General features: G+C 54.8%; 1 long non-coding RNA gene across 1 annotated transcript; it reads right to left on the bottom strand.

Moving 5' to 3' along the window:
- Positions 1-9,801: 9,801 nt before the first annotated feature.
- LOC135288596 (uncharacterized) lies at positions 9,802-11,354 on the bottom strand. The gene is made up of 3 exons (XR_010351653.1): positions 11,041-11,354; positions 10,706-10,822; positions 9,802-10,090 (listed from the first exon to the last, which is right to left on the bottom strand). It is a non-coding gene; the product is annotated as an uncharacterized LOC135288596 (long non-coding RNA).
- Positions 11,355-23,264: the final 11,910 nt, after the last annotated feature.

A 23,264-nucleotide genomic window follows, 5' to 3' on the forward strand; every position in this document is an offset into this window, starting at 1 on the left:
AATTGCCTCAGGACCACAGAAGACAGAGCGGTCATACAAGCCCAGGCCATTGGGAAAGGAGTTGCAGAGGCCCTAGTGGCCATGCCATTCCCCTTTAAGGGGCCCTAGCAACAGTTACAGGGCCCAAAAATATGTTTCCAGTGTGGTCAACAAGGACATTTTAGAAAATATTGTCTCTGGGGTAGGGGGGTATCCGGTCCCTAACAGAAATCAACGTCAAACTAGGCAGAATTTCGCTTTTTGCAATGGCCCAGTGCAGGTTGGGATGATGATCCACCCTCACAGCTGGCCCAGGGCAGGCCAGGAGTGGCCTTGGTGGCACCTTGGTGGCACCTTGGGCTTGGCACAGCCTTGAGGAGGGTCTATGTTTTCAACAGAGAAACTCAAGAGATATCGATTGCTTCAAAGCATTAAAAAGACAAAACCCCTCTTTGGCTGTGTGCAGTCAGATCTCCAAGCAAAGCAGATCCCAAGTGAGTGAGGAGAGACAGGATGGGGTTGGGGAATGTGGAGCAAGGTTGTCCACACTGGGTCAGAGCTCAAGGCACAGCTTCTCTGACCAGGCCAGAGCTCCTTTAGAGAGTCCCTGGATCAATATCAGTCACAGAATGCTTCAATCACCTCTTGTGTAATAAGAAAAATAATAAAAGACATCCTTGAAAATAGGAATACATATTTCCTAGAAAATCTTTCAAATATTTCTCCAAGAGGAAAACTTCCTGATGAACAGCACTAGACCAGAGGGAAATCAAGGCAGAGCCATGGTTTGTCAGGACTTTTTTGATGTTAATAAGGCCCATGGTGAATTTAGAGCTGAGCACTGGAACCTCAGGCCCTGCGATTGTACAAACCTGTCCAGAAGTCAAAGACAGAAGAAAACCCCAATGTGTGTCAAAGCATGAATGGGTCCCAGTAAAGTCCATCCCCAACACAGGCTCCTCATGGACTCCTTGGAGGAGAGAATTGGAAGCCAGGATGGCACAAAAACTTCTCAAAGACTCAGTGTGAAAAGGAAAATTCCAAGTATTTTAAAAACCTTGAGTATCTCAAAGTATTAATGAGCCCCACTGAGTGTCAGTACAAAGCTCTCAAGGGACTCATTAAAACAGATATTTGGGGCCATGATGGCACAAAACTCTCCCAGAGTCTGTATCAAAAGGGAAACACCAAGTACCTTCAAATAACTGAAGTACCTTGAAGCATTAGTGAGCCCCACTGAGTGCTGTTACTGACAAAGCCTCTCCAGGGACTAATTACAGCAGATAATTGGAGGCCATGATTGCACAAAGCTCTCAGAATCCCCAAGGCAAGAACAAAACCCAAAGTCCTTTGAAAAATCTGCAGTCCCTGGGAGCATTCAGGAGCCCCCAGGGCCATTCCTGAGCAAGGCTCCCCAGGGACTCCTTCCAACAGATCCTTGAGGCCACTGGGATGTGGGCTAGGGGGAGATGCTGAGGGCAGGACAAGGGGCTGACGGCGCCCAGCCTGGCTGGGGCTGTGCCAGGAGGCCCCAGGGCCTCAGGACAAGGTGTGTCCTCCCAGCCCTTGGTGGCACAGACCCTGCTGTGCCCCAGGGCACCAAGACCTGGCTTCTCTTTGTCCCCACCTGTCATCACTGCCTCCAGTTCTCTGCTCTGCCTGGGGCCTGGGGACACTTTCTCAGTCGTGTCTCTCAGTGGGACCCATTAAAAGTCCAAGAAACTTTGGAGTTGGATTGTGACTTGGAGGTCTGGAGAGGTTTCTTCAGCTGCCTCTCAGGGACTGATGTTCAGGGCCTGAGCACAAAGCCCCAGAGAGTCATTAAAGTCCTTGTGCTGTGTCTGTGCTGCTGAGCTGGGCTGGGCTCCTGGCACAGAGGCAGCTCCTGGCAAGCAAGAAGAGCTTCAAAAGCACATTTCTCTTGATGAGCAGCTCTTCTGCCAGCCCAGCAGGGCTGGGGCACTGCCTGCAGCCTCCCCAGGCACAGCCCAGAGGCACAGAGAGCTTCAATCAGTCAGGGCTGGGAAGGTGCTGAGAAGTGCCTGGGGCAGAATCACTGCCAGCCCTTGGCACAGGAACCTCTGGCTGCAGGACAATGCAGCTGCAGCTCCTGAAGCCATCTCCTAAAGCTGGAACATCCCAGTGCCTACAGACTCTGTGAGTACATTCTCTGATTCTCTTTTGTGCAGAGCAGCCAGGAGTGCCCAGGGCTGTCCTGCAGAGCAGGCTCCTGCAGCCCAGGGCGCTGTGCTGGGGCAGGGACTCTGCTGCCTGCCAGGGACAGCTCTCAGCCGGGCCGGGGAGCTGCTCCCAGCACTGGGGGACAAGATCTGGGCGGAGGGAGACAGATGGTAAGGCTTGGAAGTGTTCTCCTTGTGTGGGGAGGATGCTGCATTTTTCAGGGGTGCTACCAGAACCACATTTAACTGCAGAACATTTCCAATGTAGGTTATATAGAGAGCAGAGCAAGGGAGGGACTGCATAAAAGGGAAAATCCTGCTTTTTTAATCTACAGGTCTGGGTTACATGGTTGGGAAATTGCACACAGATATTAATCTCAGTTCAGGGTGAGAAAAACTTTAAAAATTTTTTCTCAGATCTGAGAAAACCACGCAGTGACAGAAATCAGCACAGGACCCCTTAGAGACAGCATCAGTGATACTTTTCCAGCCTCCTCAATGTTGCTCTGATGTTGCCATCAGAGCCTGCAGAGCCAGAGCTGCCCCTGGGCAGTGCCAGAGCTGGGAGGGGTCTGCAGGGCAGAGCTGAGCCCCCAGGGCTGGGCTGGGCTCTGGCAGCACTGTCAGGGCCCAGCCCTGGGCACAGGGAAGCAGCTGCTGGCAGGGACAGCTCCAGGCAGCAGAGCCCTGGGCAGGCAGTGGGGGAAAGTGCCCCCACGCTGTGCTGGGATAAAGTCCTCTCCAAATGCAACTATTCCATGACTACTTTTTTTACAGATCCCCATGCCAAGGCACCACAAATGTCCAACAGCAGCTGCATCAGCCACTTCCTCCTGCTGGCATTGGCAGACACGTGGCAGCTGCAGCTCCTGCACTTCTGCCTCTTGCTGGGCATCTCCCTGGCTGCCCTCCTGGGCAACGGCCTCATCATCAGCGCCGTAGCCTGCGGCCACCACCTGCACACGCCCATGTTCTTCTTCCTGCTCAACCTGGCCCTCAGCGACCTGGGCTCCATCTGCACCACTGTGCCCAAAGCCATGCACAATTCCCTCTGGGACACCAGCACCATCTCCTACAAAGGATGTGCTTCTCAGCTCTTTTTTTTGTATTTCTTCCTGTCAGCAGAGTATTTCCTCCTGACCATCATGTGCTATGACCGCTACGTGTCCATCTGCAAACCCCTGCACTACGGGACCCTCCTGGGCAGCAGAGCTTGTGCCCACATGGCAGCAGCTGCCTGGGCCAGTGCCTTTCTCTATTCACTGCTGGAAACAGCCAATACATTTTCCCTGCCCCTGTACCATGGCAATGTCCTGTGCCAGTTCTTCTGTGAAATCACCCAGATCCTCAAGCTCTCCTGCACCAAATCCTACCTCAGGGAACTTGGGCTCATTGCAATTAGTGCTTGTTTGATATTTGGCTGTTTTGTGTTCATTGTTTTCTCCTATGTGCAGATCTTCAGGGCTGTGCTTAGGATACCCTCTGAGCAGGGAGGGCACAAAGCCTTTTCCACCTGCCTCGCTTGCCTGGCTGTGGTCTCTCTGTTTGTCAGCACTGTTATCTTTGCTCACCTGAAGCCCCCCTCCATCTCGTCCCCATCCCTGGATCTCTCAGTCTCTGTTCTGTACTCGGTGGTGTCTCCAGCCCTCAACCCCCTCATCTACAGCCTGAGGAACCAGGAGCTCAAGGATGCCCTGAGGAAAATGATGACTGTATCTTTTCAGAAACATTAAACTTGTCTTCTCCAGAACCTTCAGAATGTAATTCTTGACAATCTTGGCCTTTTTTTCCTATTTGTCCATTTTGTCACTGGGAATTTTTCCTATTATTTTTCTGGTGTTATAATGCTTTTTATAAGATACTGCAGTACTACTCTGAGTATTTCTACATGATATTCTCTTTTTTAACACAAAGGCTTTTAGGTGGCTTGTTCCTTGTGCATGTGAATAAAAAGAAGTGGCTGTCCTGAGCTGTGTGCCCAAGGCATTTCCTCAGCCCTTCTCTGGCTCTGCAGGGGCTGTTCCTGTGAGCAGAGGTGGAGGGAAGGGGCTCCCAGAACAGCAGCATGTCCAGGGACAATGGCCCTGGCTCTTTCCACATCTGCTCCTCCCAGCTCCACACTCCCCTTCCCAGCCCTGCTGTGCGTGCAAGGCCGGAGTGCTCTGGCAGCTTGGTCACTGTCCTGCTGCGTGTCCGTGCTGTGCCCTCAGGCAGGGACAGGCCATGGGCACTGCTGGGACACAGCTGGGCTCCAGCACAGCAGCTCCACCAGCAAAGGGCATCTCCTGAGCGCAGGGCAGGAAGGCTTTGCTCCCCTCCAGAGTCACTCTCAGGACTCTCAAGAGGCTCCTTGTGTTCCTGGTTCTTCCAGGCCTCAGTGGGATGAGATCAGGGTCTGACTGGGGCCTTTGGGGGACTCAAGTCGGGGTCAGGTTTTGCTTGTTGGTGGTCAGTGCCCATCAGATGCTGAATGGTCTGTGCTGAACCTTCCTGGGGCTCTGCAGCTTGTGCCAGGGCTGATGGCAGGAGAAGGTTTGTCTGGAGGGCCTTGGGAGCTGCCAGGAGAACACAGGGGACGTGCACGGACAGTGTGTGCCAGGGACCAGCAGGGAGTGGAGCTCACTGGGCACAGGCCTGGCCAGGCTGGGGTCACCCCGAGATCAAGGACTGAATGTCTGCTGTGAGCCAGGAGAGCTCTGCAGCCCAGGGACACAGCAGGCCCAGGGAAAGGAGTCTGGGCACTGCCTGGTCTGACGCTCAGGGAACTCCCCCAGGAGGATCCAGGGCAGCCCCAAGCCCCTCTGGCAGCCCTGGCACAAGGCAGGCAGCTCTGAGCCCCCTCCATCCCCGCAGAGCCTGTGTGGGAGGGGGTGAGTGCAGGGAGCACCAGCAGCTGCCTCTGTGTGCCAGGCTGAGCAGCAGAGCCCAGCAGAGGCAGCCCAGGGCCCCGGGCAGCACAGCCCCCGTGCTCTGCAGAGCAGCAGCCCCAGCTCGGGGCTCTGGGCAGCAGGGCAGGGGCTGCAGCAATGGCTGCTCGGGCCAGCACAGACGTGTTCCCCTGGCAAAGGCTCTGGGGGCAGCTGGCATGGGCCAGGAGCAGAGCAGGAGCCCGTGGGTGTGCAGAGGAGCCCTGGCAAGAGGCTGCCCTGTCCCTGGGCCAGCAGGAGCTGCCTGAGGAGCCCCGGGGCCAACTCTGCTGCTGGGCTGGGCAGCGGGGCTGGCCCTGGGGCTGCAGGAGCTGCCCGAGCTGAGCATCTGCTGAGCATTCCAGACCCAGAGTGGCTGTCCCTGACCTCCAGTGCCTCCAGTTCCTGCCACAGGGCCAGACCTGACTCTGCTGCTCTGCTGGGCTGGGGCAGGGGCAGGGAAAGGCTGAACGGGGCAGGGGCAGGGAAAGGCTGAACTGGGCAGTGCCAGGGAGAGGAAAACAATGGACCCTTGTTGCCACGAGTCCCCCGCAGTGTCAGAATGGTCTCCATGGTTCCATGAGGCCCCAGTGTCACAATGGCCCCTTGGATCCATGAAGCCCCACAGGGTCACCATGGTCCCCTGGTCACACGAGGCCCTGCAGTGTCACAAGGGCCCCTTGGTTCTGTGGAGCCCACAGGGTCAGTTTTGCCAGTGGGCAGGGTCAGCACCAAAGACACAGACACCAACTGAAAGAATTGTGTAATTTATATAAGGTAAATCTACAAAAATTACAAAAGTAAAGCACATAATTATTTGAAAATAATTAAAATAGGAGCGGCTTATCAATGCACTCAATCATCACCACCAAAGACCAAAGATTGCAGCAGTGATTAAGAAAGATGCAGCACCAGTTCCCCTCAGCCTTTACCATCCCCCAGATCCACACAGCAGCTGGGGGAAGCTGTCCCAGCCAAGGGCTGCAGAGCCACTTCTGGACACTGGGAATTCCTGCAGGTGCCTCCAGCCACAGGTGAGGCTCCAACCTTGCTGTGAGAGGGCCCAGCTCTGACAGTGCTGAATGAACAAACTGACAGCACTTCTAGTGTGGGAACATCTGGTTTCATCCTCCTCTTGGGTTCCTCCCAAAGCCTGGCCAGGGCTACAAGGAGGAACCAAGGAAGGTGACTTTGACCATTCATTCCCAAACAAGGCCAGATGTCAGATTTCATGGTCTTGTCTGGTGTCTAAATACAAAAAGACCAATATATGTGTCACTAATGAGTGGCTACATCTATCACAGTGCTAATGACCATGCATATTTCATCAGTGAGCAGATACAAAGATAACCTTTGGTTGCAAGGTTCATCCAGAAGTCACCTTTAGCTCAGGGCCTGCTGCTCAGGCCTCACTCAGGGCTGTTATCCAGGCCTTGGCACTTCAGGGACGTGGTTTAGTGCTGGGCTTGGCACTGCTGGGTGAACAGCTGGACTGGATGAGCTCAGTGGTCTTTTCCCACAGAAAGGATGCTGTGATTCCATTATTATATCTGCTGCATTCAGCTAGGTCTATTTGAGCAGCATTACTTTGCTCCAAAAGTTCCCTCTTGTTCAGCTCCTGTGGCCTATGGCTGCAGCTCCTTCAGCTCCTGGTGCTAAGCTGCTCATGCTGAACGAGACGACTCAAAGAGATGAATACAGTCCATGCAATTCCTTCTGGGACACAGAGAGGGGAGGGTGTGGAAACAGGAGCATTTTTCAGTGTGGCCTCCTCTCTGCCTTCCACACCTTTCAGCACTTTGAACCAGCCAAAAGCTTTCTCCAAGAGTGCAGTGAAGCAGCTGTTCCTGGTGCTGGCTCTGGCTCTCTCCAGTCTCTGACCTCGCCTGGTTTTGTCCCTCTTGCTGTGCCCTCTGTTCCCCCAGGGCTCAGTGGCTGCTGCCCAGGACTGTGGGACTGGCATAGATCCAGTGGTCAAGACTCTCCTTTCTCTGCCCTTGGAGCTGCCTGGTCACAGCAGCCTTTTCCATCTGGAAGCTCCCCATGGACAGGGAGTTCTCTGTTAAAAACACTGGACAAAAAAGAAAAGAAAAAATATGAAAGATAAAACCAAAAAACAAATGTGTACTGAAAATCTTCGGTAAGTTTGGATTCAGAGGCAACTGATCTTTTTAAGAAGAGAAATCAGTTACTCTGTAAATGTTCTGATGGCATGGATTCATCTTACTGACCTCAGCATCCCTTTTTTAAAACATTCAGGGTTTTGTTTGCAATATTATGTTATTCTAAATTGTGATGGAATCAATAGGAAATTGAAAGATCTATTATGCATTTATGCATTACTGTGTCTTGAGTGTAAAAATATTGCAGTTTGAAATTTGGATTTAAAGTGTTGCAAATGAAAGTTATCAATCCCAATAGATTGTCTGACAGCAGCTTTTCCTAGAGGATGTGCTGCATCACAAAGACTTCATCAGTGGGGTTTGGAGTGCTTGGATCTTTGTCCTGTGCCACTCTGGGATGTAATGGAATGGAACTTCACCTGCCACCAAAGCTCCTTGGACCTTGTGTCCCCCAGGCAGGCACAAAGTGTTTGTGCTGCTCCCCCTTTTACACAAACCCACAGAGAGCTGGGATTTTTCCAAGTCTCATGTCTGCATTGGGCCATATTCCTAAAGAAGCAGCAGCCCATCCCAATGAATATGGCAAGTTATATGGATGGTTGTGAGCTCCACTTCCGGCGTAGAAATCCTGAAACTGCTTCTGAATGCTGCTCCTTCAGTTCTTGGACATCTTCTCACACAGACCTGGGGAAAAAATCCCCTGGTCTCTGGCTAAAGGGTGAGTTATGCCAAAGTTAGACCTCTGTGCGAAGTCTCTATCCATTCCTATCCTATTGATATACCAATATGTGGGGGTGTGCATGGATTTGTCTTGTGTACAAAGGAAGGAGTGTGCAAGCAACATGACTGACACTTTCACTGTCCATGTTCATCCCATACCCATGGGTACAGAGACATTATGGAAACCCTGGCACAGACAGAGCCTTCTGTCCATGGATGCACAGACATCCAAGAGCCCCTGGCACACACAGAGCCTTCTGTCCATGGATACAGAGACATCCAGGAGCCCCTGGCACACACAGAGCCTTCTGTCCATGGATACAGAGACATCCAGGAGCCCCTGGTACACACAGAGCCTTCTGTCCATGGATACAGAGACATCCAAGAGCCCCTGGCACACACAGACCCTTCTGTCCCTGGATGCACAGACATCCAAGAGCCCCTGGCACACGCAGACCCTTCTGTCCATGGATACAGAGACATCCAAGAGCCCCTGGCACACACAGACCCTTCTGTCCCTGGATACAGAGACATCCAAGAGCCCCTGGCACACACAGACCCTTCTGTCCATGGATACAGAGACATCCAAGAGCCCCTGGCACACACAGACCCTTCTGTCTCTGGAGGATGGAGCGTGGCAGGTGGGTGCAGTTGGTGGTCATCGAGTCCCGGACAGCAGGCCAGACCCGGCTCCAGCCCTGCCAAGGCTCAGTGCCAGCTCCTCTGGAATGGGAAAGCCCTTCAGCATTGTCCCTGCCCAGAGGGACAGTGCTGGCCTGGCAGCACAGGTTGTTTTCCCCTCAGGCTGCAGGAGATGAGAACACACCACTTGCCAACACTGAGTGCGAGGCACAGCTGCGGGTGCTCCCCATGAACCTCAGCTCTGGGAGCACTGTCTGCCCCAAGCTCCAGGGGCTGCAGTGGGAGCCCGGCTGGGCTCTGCCCCGGGGCCATCCTGCAGGGACAGCTGGAAACAGGGAGCATTCAGCTGCCACAAACAGCCAAGCCAGGGCTGCAGGGCAGCTGCTCCAGCCTGGACTGCACTGCTGTGTGCTGTGCTCTGGGGCTGGGGCTCCCCACACAGGGGACTGGACTGGTGTGCCAGAGGAGACAGAGAAGCTTCAGCTTCAGCCTCACTGAGGTGGCTGCGTGGGCTGGGAAGAGTGGGGAGGCTCAAGGGGATTCACAGAGCTCATCCTGCTGCAAGGATGAAGAAAAGGGAGTGGGAACTCAGCAGTGAGGAGAGCTGAGGGCTGGAGAGTGGCTCTGAATGACACTAAAATCCTACTGGACCTCTGAGACATTGCTGCTCCTCAGCCAGTGACAGCATGAGTCCCTAAACCTGGGGCTCGGCCTTCCTTGTGGTCAGGGGCAACACGGAAGGCCAGCAAGTAAAGGAGACTGCGATGGGCTGGGAATTCACTGGGGGAAAAAAGGGAGCAGTTGAGAAGTAAAAGGCAGGTGGGGGAGAGAACTGTTCAGAGAAGGGCTGAGCTACATCTTGAGCAAGCTGAAAAATGTCATTTGGAGTCATCCCAAATTGATTTGATTTCAGAAGGTATTGAAAAATTTTAATTTTTGGGAGGTGTCATGTTTTCCCTTGGAGGTGTCCACGCTGCAAACTTGAGCTGCGTTGTCAAAATGCTCAAGCAAGTCTGTGCTGCAGGTGACACCATTTCTTCTTTGGCTGATTCTGGCCCGGTGCTGAGCTCCAGCAGAGCCCTGCCAGAGCCCAGAGCAGCCTCAGCATCCGCAGAGCCTGGCTGCAAGGAGAGAAAGCAGAAACTGCCCGTCAGCTGAGGGCTCCTGTCCCCTAGTCCCAGCTGCCCGCAGTGCCCAGGCCGTGCTGGCCGGGCTCAGAGCTGTGCCCAGAGCTGCCCATCAGTGCTGTCTTTGGGAGCAGGGCAGGAGGGCAGGACATGTGCCCAGCCTGCAGCCAGCCATGGCACATCCAGCCCTCAGCAGCTGCCCAGAGCAGGATGCTCCTGTGCTCGCTGCCATCTCCCAAAAGCTCTGATCCCACCCTGCCAAGCAGACGGGCACCCACCTCACGCCATCCACGGCTGGAAGAAAAGCTGGTCCCAAACGATGTCCTCAGCCTGCTCCAAGGGCACGGCCCATCCACGCTGCAGCTGGTCCCAAGCACTTCCCAATCCAGACTGGACCACCTAGAATGCTTCCTCTAGAAAAAACAAGCAAATTGTTGAAAAGAGGTTAGAGACAAAAAGGGAAAAGAAGAAGAAAGGTCAAAACTCTTAGCTCTGTCAGGACCTTGAGGAAGGCCCAACCCCTACATGCTAGGGAAAAATCCAGCCATGGGTGAGGGAGGTCCACACTTTCTCTCTTTCCCTCTGCACTGGCCCCCAAAATAACCATGATCCCAAAGCAAACAAGGACAGTGGAGCAGCCCAAGGCCTTCCTTGCCTTCACAGCAAAGCAGCCCCTGCACAGGTTCTGGAGTCCCACCTCTGCTCCCACCACGGGGGTTTGTGTCGGGCTGGCTGCCCCAGCCCCAGCCTCAGCCCGGGGCACGGTGGGTGCTGGGGGCTGTTGGCAGGGCCAGGAGCCCACTCCCATTTTGTACCCACTCCAGCCCATCCCACCAGCCCTGCCAAAAAAGCAGCTGTGCAGCTGACTGAAGATTTAGTTCCATCTGCCCCAGCAAAGGGGCAACCTTTGCTTCCCAGCCAGGCTGGGCAATACCCAAATCTGGGAGCATTTCCCCACGTGTGGACTCATCTGCAAACTCCATGTGGAGTTTGGCTTTGAAGAAGGTGCCACAATCATAGTGCATCACCTTCAACTGCTGGTGGCCAGGTTGAGGAAGAGGTTGTCATCCTTCATGTCATCCTCGCTGTCTCCTGCAGCAGCAGTCCCACCTGGTACACCTTCTCCAGGGGCTCCTTCTCCTTCCCTGGGGTGAGACCAGGCTGTCAGAGCTCTGCCCAGGGCCCCAGCTGTCAGGGAACTAGGACAAGCAAAACCTGCTTGGATGACAGCCACCAGGGCTGGGCAGAGCAGCTCAGCTCCAGCACAAGGGCTGCGTGTTCCCATCCCATGACCCTGGTGCAGTGACACAGGCTGGGTTCCTTTGCTTCTCATTGCCAAGGCATGTGTGCAGCTGTAACTTACCAGGGCCCTGGATCAAAGTGTGCCTGTGGCTTTCTCCCTTCTTCTAGGGCAGAGGAATATCCTGCATCCAAGGATGACTGAACACCTCTTCTAATGAGGGTCTGGCCAAGGGGTGCATGGATAAACACCACCCGATCAGATTTTGGCACTCTGGGGAGAGAAACCAGAAACTGCCCGTCAGCTGGAGAAGGCTCCTGTTGGTTTTGCCCCACTATTCCCATGCCCAGGCCATGCTGGATGTGCTCAGAGCTGGGCCTGAACTTTCCCATCAATTCTTGGTTTTGGGGGAGAGCAGGACATGTGCCACCTCCTCAGCAGCTGCCAGAGCGGGACGCTCCCGAGCCCGCTGCTGTCTCCCAGCACTGGTATTGCACCCATGCCCTGAGAAGAGGATCCACCTGGAGAGAGCCGTTGTGGCAGCGAGAGCTGGCCCCAGCTGAAGTTCCAGCCCCTCCTGAAAGGCATCTTCCCACAGACCATCTCGTGCAGCAGGATGCCCAGGGACCAGATGGTAGCTGGCTCGCCATGGTACCAGCCAAAGCGGGTCCATTCCGGGGGGCTGTATGATGGTGTTCCTGTGGAATACAGATGGAGTTCATCAGGGGGATGCTGCTGCTCCCAGAGCCTGGCCCCAGCATCCCTGGGCGGGCGGGGGCTGCATCAGTGGCACACAGGGTGACCACTGTCCTCTCACCAGCACCTGGGACTGGTGTACAAACTTGGGATTGCAAAAGAAGCCACTGGTGTGGGAAGGGGACAGTGGAAGCCCTGGCTAGGCCTGACCAAGACATGCAAAGGAAATACCCACTGCGTGCTGGGGAAAAACCATGCCCTCATTCTCCCTGCCTGCATTGCCCCAAACATATTATAAAGCCAAGACAAACAGTTCAAGTGGAGCAGTCCAAGCCCTTCCTCTTGCCTGCACACAAACTGGCTGGGACACAGGTTCCAACCTCCCTCTCTGCTACCCCCACCCACGGCTGTTTTTGTCAGGCTGGCTGCCCCAGCCCAGCCCCAGTCCTGGCCACAGTGGTGGGCAAAGGCTGCCAGCAGGGCTGGAAGCTGGCTCCCCACCCACCCCTGCTCTAAAGCAACTCAGCTGCAGATTCAGTCCCCTGAGTGGCAGCAAAAGGGAGAATCCCCGCTGCCACAGCCAGCTTGGGCTGAGAGATGTTGGGCCATGAGATGCCAGGAGCGGGAGCACAGCCCTGTGTAGGCTCACCTGCAAAGTGAGTGTAGGCTGTGTCTTGCAGGTAGGTGCCACAGCCAAAGTCAATCAGCTTTGCCTGCCCGGTGGCCAGGTCAACCAGGATGTTCGCTGGTTTGATGTCGCGGTGCAGGACCCCGCAGCTGGTGCAGTGCCGCACGGCCTCCAGCACCTGGCGGAACAGCGGCCGCGCCACCTCCTCGCGCAGGAACCCCCGTGCCCGAATGAAATGCAGGAGGTCCTGAGACTGCTCTGGCCGCTCCAGCACCATGACAATGTCGCTGGGGAGCTCAAGCCACTCCAGCAGCTTTACGACACCGGGGAAGCCAGTGGACACCCTGTCCTGCAGCACAACCTCCAGGGGAGCGCTGGTGCCGTCGGGCTGCGGGAGGAGCACGATGCCGTCAGTGGGGCCGATGCTGGGCCAGGGCTGGGCAACCCCTCAGCCAGCCCGGGATGCTCTGCGCCCTGCGCTGGCCCCACGCCCGCTCCCCCTCGAGACGTCCTGGCGGCTTCCACCATGCCGGGGCTCGGCTGATCCCCGCTTGGCACGGCCCGGCTTCTCCCGCTGTCCCGGCTCACTCACCAGCTCGCTCCAGTGCCGGATGCGGTTCCGTGGCACCCTTTTGATGGCGACCTGCAAGCCAAGGGGAGCAGCGGGCTGAGCTCAACGCCTGCCCTGCCCAGCCTCATCCTCCTCCTCCTCCTCCTGCGCCCCCTCCTCCTCCGCCCGCTGCCGGCCCCGCCGCTCACCGGGGCGCCGTCCGAGAGCCGCGTCGCCGAGCACACGCAGCCGAATCCTCCGCGCCCCAGCAGGGAACCCAGGCGGTAGCGCTCCTGCAGGGCCTCCTGCGCCTTCCCTGCGGGCGGGACGCGGCTGTCAGCGCTCGGCCCTGGGCCAGCAACGGCCCCCGAGCGCCCCTCACCCGCCCCGGCCCGGCCATCCCCCGGCGTTCGGTTTTCGGAACGCGACACGGGAGGCTCGGGGCCGGCGGCTGCGCTGCCGAGCGGCGGAGCTCGGGCCGGGCAAGCCGCAGCGGAGGCGGCGGGAGAGGCAACGCCGCCTGTGTCCTCCGCGGGCCCCGGGAGGAGCCGGGGCCGGGGCCGGGGCCGGGCTCGGGCTCGGGCTCGGGGTCGGGGCCGGGGCCGGGGCCGGGGCCGGGGCCGGGGCCGGGGCCGGGGCCGGGGCCGGGCCAGGCGGAGCCAAAAGCCGGCGAAGCCGCCCCAGCCCCAGGCATTGACGCCCGCCCAGCAGCGCCAGCGCCAGCACGGCCAGAGCCGGGCTGAGGCCAGGCGGCGGCGGGACGGCCGGGGGCGGGCACGGGGCAGCCCTGCCCGGGGCCGGGGGCGGGCCGGGGGCATGGCCCAGCCCGGCACGGGGAGAGGGAGGCGGGGAGAGGAGAGGGACGGCGGGAAAGGGAGAGCGGGAGAGGTACGGGGCAGCGGGAGAGGGAGAGGAGAAGAGACTCTAAAATTTCTTTTGTCGCTGCTGCTGCCGCTGCTGCTGCCGCTGCTGCTGCCGCTGCCGCTGCTGCAACTGAAGCTCCGGGGCCGTTTGTCCCCGTGTCCGTTTGTCCGTTGCCCGCTCGCCCCCGCCCCGAGCCCCACGTTCCCCGAGGGCAGCCCCTGAGCCTGTCCAAACACGGGAACTTTGCCGAGTTCAGCCAAGAGCCAGAGTCTGGACTCCTGCACAGTGGCTCAGGAATCCCCTCAGTCCCTGCTGTGCATTGTCCCTGCTGAGGGTCAAACACTCTCAGAGCGCATTCCCTGAATGCAGAATTTGTACCTGACCCAAGCACTGCACTTACCTCTCCAGCATTGATTTCCAAGAAAAACAGGGAAAGCCAAAGTGTGTCTAGGTCATGGTATCTTAAAATGTCTTAAACTTGCCAACTCATGGATCTTAGAAGTGATCTTAGAAGTGAGATCTATTTGGAATTAATGGGATGGACAACTAGTGCAAGATGGAAAAGGGGAGCATAAAAACAAATCGAGAAAAACGTCTTGAATTGTTTCAATTTTCATTTAATTTCTTAAAAGCTCTTTCAGTTTTTCCAGAATCTTCTCCTCAGTACTGTTTGCTTTTTCCAAGAACCTTTCCCGGAGAACGAGGTGCAGCTTCTGTCACAAGGTGTGCCACCAACTGCAGCTTTCCACACTGTGGGTGCAGCACAACACTTGCAGCAAAGCAGAAGAAATATGTGAAGAATTTGACAGCTTGTTCTTTTCTTTTCCTTGTGGGCTGGGCAGTTGTGCCATTGGTAAGGTTTTCATTGTTACTGTTCTACCCTATGAAAAGATGACAGGCTACCAAGAACTCTTAGGGAATGCAAGCCTGACTGAATGCAGAGAAAGAAACTCTAGAGCCTGCAGCCAGAAGTGGAGAGCTGTGTGATAATCATTCCAACACCCCCAAGGACATCTTGAAAATGATCTAGAAGATGAAAATGGGCTGACAGGGAGTTTGTTTCTGTCTTCATTCCAGATTCTTCTACATCTGAAAACAATTCCACAGTCTCCATCTAAATCAAGAGTACAATCAGTTCATAAAAAGCACCAGAACAAACTGTAGCTCTCAGGAGATGACTGAAAGAATCTGAAAAGGGAAAATGCAGGAGAAATGTATTTCTCAGCACTGCAGTACTTGCCTACCTGAAACTCTCCTCCATTTCCTCCCCATGCCTGGATCTGTTGGTGTCAGTTCTGTATTCGCTGGTGCCTCCAGCCCTGAATCCCCTCATCTACAGCCTGAGGAACCAGGAGCTCAAGGCTGCAGTGAGGAGACTGATGACTGGACATCTTAGGAAGCATTAAACTGATTGCCAGTTTTGGCCAATCACTTGTAATAAAAGTCATCTTTTCTAGCTCTTTTGGTTTGGTTCTTTGATTTCCCTGTCGTTTTTCTTTTTAAATATTCTTCCTAAAGCTAGACGATTGTTTCTGCCATCTCTGACTTTGTTTCTCTCCACCTTCCCTGTGGCCACAGACTGTGCCAATGAGGGGCTGCAGTCTCAAAGGTTTTAAAGGAACTAAAGGATATCCCAGCAAAGTTTTCTGCAGAGATCCCTCTATTCTTGCCTTCTCTGGAGCTGCAGCAGCAATGTCGGTGTGCAGAGCTGGGGCAGATCAGTGCTGGCACAGCAGCTGTGCCCAGCAGCAGCAGCAGCAGCACTTGGTGTTGCCAGTGCTGCTGCCATGGCCCTGCCCCGCTGCCCTGGTGGCCCTGGTGTTGCTGCAGGGCCTGAGTGCTCTCGGGGCCGGGCACAGTCCTGGGGGTGGCAGTGCCGGGGCTGCAGCAGGGACAGGCCATGGGCACTGCTGGGGCAGCGCTGACGCCTCAGGCCAGGCCCTGGGGGTTCCAGGCTCCTTGCCCAGGCTCTCTCAAGAACACGGCCAGGCCAATGCTCAGCACAGAAAAGCCCCAGGGTGAGCAGCCCCAGGCTGGCCGTGGGCAGGCTGGGGGCAAACAGCATGGCTGGGGCTCTGCAAGGGCCCTGGGGGAGACGGGAAGGAGCAGCAGAGCAGGGGTTGATCCATCCCCAGGGTGCTGCACAGCCCAGGGCAGCATCCCAGAGCATCCTCATGGAGCTGCCAACAACATCGACCCTCTGCAGCCCTGGCCTCTCCCCCAGCTCACACAGGTGCCGCATCCTTGCTGGCACAGCCACGGAAGCACTGGCTCAGGAGCCCCTGTTTGCATTGCACAGAGCAGGCAGGAGCACACCCATGCTGCTGCTGTGGGGACATTAACCTGAGGGAGCACAAATGCCATCAGCCCCTGGGGCCAGCAAGGGTGGGGGACAGCAGGGAAACCACTCAGCTTTGTCCTGGCCTCTGCAGTCAGACAGAAACTTTGTTCCCATCAGCTGGGAGATTCCTGTCCCACTGCAGATGCTGTTGCTCAGAGCCAGGGCAGCCTGGCAGCCACCCCCAAACTGCCCTGAGCATTTCCTTGGCTTCACCTTTGCTTTTTTTCCCCTTTTTTTTGGTACAAATTTCTTCCTGTTGCCCACCCCTGTTCCCTCCCCTGCAAAAAACCCATCCCTGTTTGCCCTTTCCTCTCTGGCCCCACTCCCCATTGCAGTTCCTGACTTGGCACCATGGGAACGTGCCTTGGGGAGCAGGATCATCCTCCAAGTGCTGCAGGAATTGTCTGCAGGCTCCTGCAGTGCCTGGTGCTGCTCCCTTGCCAGAGGCACCACAGGCCAGGGGGGCACATCTGGGCTGCTGTGTCTGCCTGTGGGGCTCCCTGTTCTGGGCTATGAGGAAGAGCTGCAGAGGCTCTGAGGACTGACAGGATGGGCTTTGGGCCTGGGAGGAGAAGCTGAGGCACCTGGGCTGCTGGAGCTTCTGAAGAGGAGGCCCAGGGCTCATCGTGCAACTGCTGCAAGGGTGGTTTCAGAGAATCCCAGAATCAGCAAGGTTGGAAAAGACCTTGGAGATCATCAAGTCCAACCTGTGCCCTGACACCACCTTGTCTCCCCCGGGCCTCTTCTTTTCCAGGATAAACAACCCCACCTCCCTCAGCCTCTCTTCACAGGATTTTTGCTCCAGACCCTTCACCAGCCTTGTTGCCCTTCTCTGGACACACTCCAGCCCCTCCAATTCTTGCTAAATTTGGGGTCCCAGAACTGGACACAGCATCCGAGGTGCTGCCCAACCAGCGCCCAGCACAGGGGAAGAATTGCTGTCCTGGTCCTGCTGGTGACACCATTGCTGGTCCATAGGAGTGCCAGGGGTTGGATGAGGGAAATGGTTGGGAGGGGGCAGGAGACACAGTCTGATTGACTCTCAGCCATGAAGGGTCTTGATTTTCATAGCTATTCAGTCTGCATTAGAAGGTGCTGGGGGTCAATATCAACTGGACATTGCTGATATCAATCTATAAACAGGAAAAAAAATTAAACAGAACAAACTGTTCTCTCTGCATTGTTTTCAAGACAGTATATACACTTTGAATACACTTCAGATATCTGTCTAATTAATTAGAGAAAACTAGAAAACTTCTGTTATTCCAAATGGCTTTTCTTCTTTGGGCATGTTGAACAAATGTTTATGAGCTTTTCTCACTGAATTCCTGAACTGAAGAGCTCAAGAAAGAAGAGGCCTTGGGTGTAGGAAAATTCATCATCAACCTCCAAGTGGCTGAGGATCCATCCCCATCAGAGCAGCAATGAACAGCAATGGGCACAGCTTTGTGGCTGCCCCAGCTTTGGGATGGGCCCTGGGCCTGGAGCAGGAGCAGCTCTTGAGGGCCCCAAGGCCGGGGCTTTTGTGCTGCCCTGGGCACATGGGATGGCAGCAGGGGCTGCAGAGCTCTCAGCACCTGAGCCAGAGGGGAGCAGGGCAGCCAGGGAGCCTCCTTTGGCCTTGTCCCAGCACCTTCCGCCATGGCTGGGGCAGAGTCCTGTGTGAGCTGCAGCTGCTGCTGTGCCCTTGGCAGGGGCTGAGGCCGTGGGGCCAGTGGCCAGAGCAGCCTGGCCTGAGCAGAGCTGTGGGGCCAGAGCCGGCTGGGCTGGGCTGGGGAGAGGCCCTTGGTGCTGCCCAGAGCTCAGGGCAGCTGGCAGAGCTTGCAGGGAGCTGGGCTGGGCTCAGAGAGCCTGCCCCAGAAACCATCAGTGTCCATCTCAGCCTGGCTGAGCGTGCAGGGGCAGGACTCAGGCCAGGCCTTGTGGGGCAGGGCCAGCGCCAGTGCAAGGCATTGCAAACAGGCAAGTGCCCCAGAGAGGAGGCTGCTCTGTGCCCTTGGGGGCATGGACAGAGCAGGGAGGGGGCCCAGGACATTTGTCACTGCCAGCCTCTGTCCCCAGGCCTTGGCAGCCCTGGCTGCTGAGCCCAGCTTTGCCCTGGGCTGAGTTTGGCTGTGGCCCAGCTCCATCCTCCTGCGGGGCTCAGGGCCTGTTCCCGGCCATGGCCATCCCTGGCCGGCCTCTCTGCTGGCCCAGAGGCCGGCAGAGCCCGGGGCAGGGCTGTCTGAGCAGGCCCACAGGTGCCTGGGGCTGTGCAGGAGCTGGCAGAGGCTGCCCAGCAGGGAGGCCATGGGGCACAGAGCCCCAAGGCTGCTGTGGGCCCCACGGCACAGGGGCCGTTCCCAGCCGCAATGCTCCTGGCCTGGGCTGGGCCTGCACAGGGGCTGGGCCACCATGGCTGGGCCAGCACAGGGCCACCAAGGGGCCACGCAGCCGCTGCCGAGGCTGACAGATAGGCCAGGCACACACAAGCAATTGCTGAGCATGGCCTGCGCTGGCCAGGGCTGACTGTGCCACAGGCAGAGCTCAGCTGCCCTTGGGGGCTGCAGGAAGAGTCAGGAGCCCAAAGAGCCTCCATGGCTGTGCTGGAGACCAAGGCTGGAGCAGGGAAATGCAGGGCTGCTGCGGGATGGGGAGGGCATTGAATTCCAGCACACACCTCAGCTCTCTGATGATCCCAGCACCATGCTGGGCCCTGTTACAGACTGGAGCAGAGCAGATGTTAATGGGACAGGAGCCCTGCAGGGCTCTCAGGGACCTGCAGCTTACAAGGTGCTCTGCTCTCCCTCAGGTGCTCTCAGAGAGATCCAATCCCAGCTGAGCACCCCAGGGTACAAGTGGCACTGCCTGTTTATGGGCACACAGCTGATGTCTGCCTGGAAAGGGGCACAGGTTTTAACACTTGTTACTTTCATAATAAACAAGTGAATCTTTATTATCTGGGTCACTTGAGTGCTTTGAAGAAATGGCAAAGTATTCCCACCAGGAGCAGGAATTTCCTGGATCTACTGGATTCTTCAACTGATGGCAGGAGAAGAAATTCTGATCTTCCCTTCTACATGAGCCACCAATATTCACTCTAATATTTCATGACCCTGTCCTTCAGGTGTTTGCAGCTCTCCTGTTAAAATGGCCGTGTCTAAGGACATCTCTTCATTAGGGCAGCTGGATCTATGCCCTTCCCCTTGCTCCCACATTTCCTCCTGCAGCTGTTCTCAGGTCATTCCAATGTGCATCCCAGGCTTCATGCTTCGAGCTTCAGGGACTTGCCCAATTTCTCTGAAGTTTAAATACCTCTCTAGTCAGCATCTTAGTTGTAGTTTTATCTTTTCTATCACCTCTTCTTAAGTCTCTGTCTAAAATCCTTCCTGTATGGCAATCCCTTGTGGATGGTGGACATGTCAGATGTTGCTGGGATGTCACAAGGTAGTTAGGGAAGGGGTTTGATATTTCTTAAATTTTATCATGTTCACATATTTTATATTGGCCATCAAGAGAAACCCTTCTGTGCCTCTGAGTCTCACCAGTTCCTGGTCCCTCAAAGGGCACAAACCTGATGAGTTGTGGTTCTCACTCCAGTGGCTGCACTTGGATCTCCCTCCATAGCCAGAGCAGAGCTCCCTTGTCCCAGAAAGTGCCTGACAATGCAGGGATGAAGGAAACAGGACAGGGATGAAGGAAACAGGACAGGCTGCGGGAATCAGGGGCAGGGCAGAGCCAGGGGAGAAGAATGACTTTTGCATTTGATGGAGCTGTGCCTTCCCTTGGCTTTGTTGGCTGACAATAAATGAACATCCCTCTGTGTCTCAGGCAGATCCTTCTCCAAGGGAAGCAGGTGGGAGTTGGAGCCAAGGAGCTGAAAGCTGCAGGTGCAGCCTGGGCTGGAGGGAGCTGAGATTTGCACAAGGCTGCTCTGAGTGCCAGGGCTTGGATGGGGGAAATGGTGGGGTGGGGGTAGGGACAGAGTCTGATTGATTGTCAGCCATGAAGGGTGTTGGCTATATCTATTCATATCTATTCAAACTGCATGAGGAGGTACTTGGATTCAGTGCCAATTGGAGATTGCACATATCAATTTATGATCAGGAAAAAAAAAATTAGGACCTAAAAAATGTTTTCTCACTCTCTTTGTAAATATTCATTCAATTATACATTCACTTTGAATACACTTATGAAATGTGTTGAATTAACCACACAATATTTGAAAGCTAAAATCAAATTATTCCCAAAGGCTTGACTTGTTAAGGTGTTCTGAATGTTAATGAGCCCTGGGACACTGAATTCCTGCATGAAGAGCTGAAGGCTGAACAAGCCTCTGGAGCAGTGAAATCCAGCAGCAGCCTCCAAGTTGCTGAGGATGTCAGCAGCCCCCACTGAGGCCATCCCTGCCCAGAGACCGTGGGGGAATGGGCAGACAAGGAGAGCGTCCCTGGGGCTGGGCCAGCAGAACTCAGAGGCACCAGCGGCTCCAGCTGGGCAATGGAGTGTGGAATGTGGCTGGGAAAGCCCTGCCTGGGCTGTGCCAAGCAGGACAGACAAGCCCTGACTCCCATCCCCCAAACAACTGTCTCAAGGAGACATTTAAAAGGAATTACAATTGTTTGTGTCCTCTGAGTTGGAGGCACTGGAGAAATACCAGTACAAGAGATTTTGAGGAGCTCAAAGCAGCTTTTATTGGCAACTCTAGAAAATCAGAGAAACTATGGCAAAAGGTTTAATATGACATTCAATCAACAAAAAAACATTTCTGAAGCATTAACTTGGCCATTCCACTTGACAAACTCTAAGCCTGATAAACTTTAAGTTCATCCAAATTCGCCAGAGGAGAGAAATAGAAGTCGACATAGAAAGAGAGAAAAATAAGATTTAAGAAGCACACACAGAGATACCAGCTCCTGGATTCCAGCAGTGTTCAAACAGAAATTCCAAGAGGCTGCAGGGTCAAGATGTGTGCTTGCCTTGTGGTCAGCCTTCAATACCCCTTGGTCTTGCTGGGCCCTTTCCCCAGGTGGGACTTGGGCTCATTTGGTCACTCAGGAGCTGGGCGGGGGCTCCAGAGGTGGCTGTGGAGCATTGCCTGTGCTGTGCCAGGGACTGGCAGCCACTGCTGGGCTGGGATAGAGGCACTGGGGGGATTGGGGTTCCAGGGCAGGGCAGCGCTGGGGTTCTGGGGCAGGGCAAGGCAGGACCTGCTTCTTCCTCCCCCACACACAAGATGTTTCCAGCCAACAATCTCCTCCAGCCTGTCACAACAGGGAATGTTGGAGGTGAAACTTCAATTTTGGCAATGATCACCTGGCCAAGAGGGACAGTTCTTTTCCACAGGATTGAAAACCACATTTTCCATCGGATTTGTTACTCATTTCTGGTTTGATTGCCTGGGTTTGGTTTGGTATGGTATGGTTTTGTTGTTGGATTGTTTTCTCGGTGTGCCTGAAGTGTCCAGTCAGGAGCAGAGTGACTCTTGCCGAGGAATTTTTGTGGTGCTGTCACTTAATATCAAATATGTTTTTTGCTGATATCTTTCCTGGGATTTTTTCAGTGCTCTCAAGCCCTCGTTTGTAACAGGATGAAGGAGCCCTGCCCAGGCTCTGGCCCTGGGGGATACAGGGACGCTGCCGGGGGTCCCTGTCCCCCTGTCCCACCCCCCAGGGCCTCGCCCCCCCGTCCCCGTGTCAGGCTCTGGGGTCGATCTCGTGGAACATCCTCTGGGGGAGGCTGCGGCGCTGGGGGTGGGGAGACAGGGGTCTATTGAGAGTCTCTTGTATCATGTGGTGGAAACCCAGAAAAATAATGGTCAGGAGAAGCCTGGTTTATTTGGAACATTCCTGCATAGCAGACAAAATATAGCCTTGTGCATATTATTCCATGCAGCATTCAAATGTTTAATTGCTTCTTTTCATCTTCCTGGGGAAGCAGAGTTGCTTTATTTACTCCAAGCAATATTTTCTCCCTCCTCCCTGGCAAAGAACAAGCTCCCATCCTGACAAGTGCTCACAGGTTTACTTAAGGCTCATCACACCCATGCTCAAGAGAGTGGATCAGGTTAATTTATCACTTGTTCCAATGATTAACTTGCCCAGCTGCCAGGTTCAAGAGCCCCAGAGTGCTGCCTCAGGTTGTACAGGATCACAGAAGGAAAAGCTCCATGGAATTAAGCTGCTGCCACACTGGCCCTCTTTGCCTGTCAAACCCATTCAGCTGCTCTTGCTCTGCCCTGTCAAAATCCTCCATAAAATACAAGTGAAAATCCCTCCTCACCTGCGAGAAAAAACAGTTGGGTTCTGCTCAGGGCATTTCAAATTAGTTGGGGTAGTTGTGACCTCCCCTTGCAAAGGCAGCATTTCAGGAAAACCAAAAGTTTCTTTTCAGAGACTCACCAGGCTCAGGACACCTTCCGCTAACAAGGTTGCTCCAAGCCCCATCCAACCTGGCCCTGAACACTTCCAAGGGTGACACAACCACAGCTTCTCTGGAACCTGTTTTGCTCCTCCCAGCTCTAAAATCGCACTCAACTTAGCAGCCTCAGAGATAGATTTCTATTCAAGAGCTGCATTTTTCTAGGAAGGAAATATGGCAAACCTTGTTTGCATCTGCCTTGGCAAAATCAACACAAGCTCTGAAGAAAGGGCTGCGGCCCACTTTTCTTCCTTTTCCCCATTTGGTGGAACATTTTCATTCTGTTGTTCTTTGGAGCAGGATTTTAATCGATCTGGCTGAGGATGCTGAAAATAGTACAGCAAGTTACTTGTGTGAGGGGTGGAAAACTGAGCTCTTGCACATCCAGTGTTTCTGTTGTTGGAAGTCTTCAATCCCACCTCTCGCTGGGATGAAATAGGTGCTACTCATCCAATTTCTAAAGTATCACGCATCGAGCTGACACTATTTGAAGAATTAAAAATAAGCGCAAATTTAAACAAACCTCTGATCCCTTCCATTTCCTCTGTTCCACAGTTGATGACAAAAGACAGGAGAGAAAGATTGTTTTGGGAACAATGTTTTCAGGAGTCTAAAAACAGTATCAAACCTGCTCTGCCACACTCTCAGCTGTTACAGCCCCAAAAAGCACCGGTTGTCTTTGCTCACAGAGTCATAATTGTGATGGGATTTCTACCACACCACAGGACAGCCAATTTTTGTTTGTTTGTTGTTTTTTTTTTTTCCTGGGAATAACTACAGCACTTCTGGGTTGCAAGGCAGACATGTGCCTCTTCTAATGGCCCTTGAAAGTGGATGTGTGAAATGAGGTAGACAAAGCCAAAGGCCAG

This window comes from Passer domesticus, chromosome 33 (genome assembly GCF_036417665.1).
Source record: "Passer domesticus isolate bPasDom1 chromosome 33, bPasDom1.hap1, whole genome shotgun sequence".
Classification (NCBI taxonomy): domain Eukaryota; kingdom Metazoa; phylum Chordata; class Aves; order Passeriformes; family Passeridae; genus Passer; species Passer domesticus.